This window comes from Hirsutella rhossiliensis, assembly GCF_020360975.1.
Source record: "Hirsutella rhossiliensis strain HR02 chromosome Unknown scaffold00001, whole genome shotgun sequence".
Taxonomy (NCBI): Eukaryota; Fungi; Ascomycota; class Sordariomycetes; order Hypocreales; family Ophiocordycipitaceae; genus Hirsutella; species Hirsutella rhossiliensis.
In genome coordinates this window covers 1,597,629-1,599,128 of record NW_025408667.1, presented here as the reverse complement: position 1 = coordinate 1,599,128, position 1,500 = coordinate 1,597,629, and positions in this window count along the sequence as shown.

Here is a 1,500-nt window from a genome sequence, read left to right as displayed (position 1 = left end):
CTCCTCCTTTTCTTATTAGATTAGCGTCCTTAGGGCTCCTACGTAGAAATCCTTTTTTACTTTATTAAGTTACGGTAGCTAAACCTTAATCGTATACCTTAGGCCTTTCTTAGGTATTTATAGTTACTCTTCTTCCTCTTCCTAGCTTTAATCCTTCTAAGGTTTATTAAGGAGTCGTTATAACCGTAGTACTATCTAATCTAAGGCTTCTCTACTTAGTAGGAGTAGTAAATTATTTACTTTATCTATTATTTCTTCCTTTCTCCTCTTATCGAGAGTAATCTTATCCTAAAGTAACTAGTTATCCTTAGTAGAGCACTACTAACCTTCCTTATCCTTTTTAAACTTCTTTAAATACTTTCCTAGGATTATCTTATTAAGTACGATTCTATTTAAAGTCTTAATCCTATACGCCCTAGACTACTCTAAGCGCGATACTACTTAAAAGGGGCCGTTCTACCTTATCTAATACTTAGCTTGCCTCCCTAGATTATTTAATTATCTTACGTCGAATAGTAAGATAAGGTCTTTAGGTTATAGGCTTTCTTTCCTTATTATATACTTATTAGCTTTATCCGTCCTCTCTATTAATTAATTCCGATATCTTATTACTCTTTTCTTAGCTTCTTCTATATCTTTTTCTTTCCTTTTTAAAACTTATACTTATACTTTAAATAATTCTTCTCTTATTTTTACTTTATCCTAGTCGATTAGTCGCTAAGTTAGGTATTCTACCTTAAGAGGTAGTACTAGTTCTTATTTATATAGTAGGTAGAAAGCTAATATTCTATAAGACTCTCTAACTACTATTCGGTCTATAAGGATTACTTAGTTAAGGTATTTAATCTACTTACCCTTTTTCTCTACTATTTTTATAAGTACTATTATTAACCTTTAGTACCCTTATTTTACTACTGCGTTCGCTTTTAGATTATATACTAAAGTTTAAATAACTTTAACGCCTATATCCTTTAAGATATACTTAAAGTCTTTTTTTATTTTGGGCCCTTTATCGATTATAGTATATAGTATTACGCTATACTTATAAATAATAAAGAGTATAAATTTAGTTATAGCTCCTACGGTAATTTCCTTAACTAAGGTTACTTCTACCTATTTAGTAAGGTCGTCTTATACTTCTATAAGGTACGAATACCTATAATTAAATAGTATATACTAGCTATCGAAGTAAATCTTACTTATAGGGTAGCTAGGCATAGTCGCGGTTATAACTTCCTAGGGTCTCTTAGTCGTAAAGTATTAGTATTCTTTATAGGAAGAGATTATACTATAAATATTATTCTAAAGGCTAGCCTATTAATACTTATTCTTTACGAACGTATATATAACTTATCGTTCTTTATATCCTATTTACGCGTAGTACTTTACGATAATCCTTTTCCGTTCTTTTAGGTCGTCTACGACTAGTATAGGTCCCCTTTCTTCTTTCTTAGGGAGTCGCTAAAGCTTCTAATCTTTAATATAGAAATTTAGACTCTT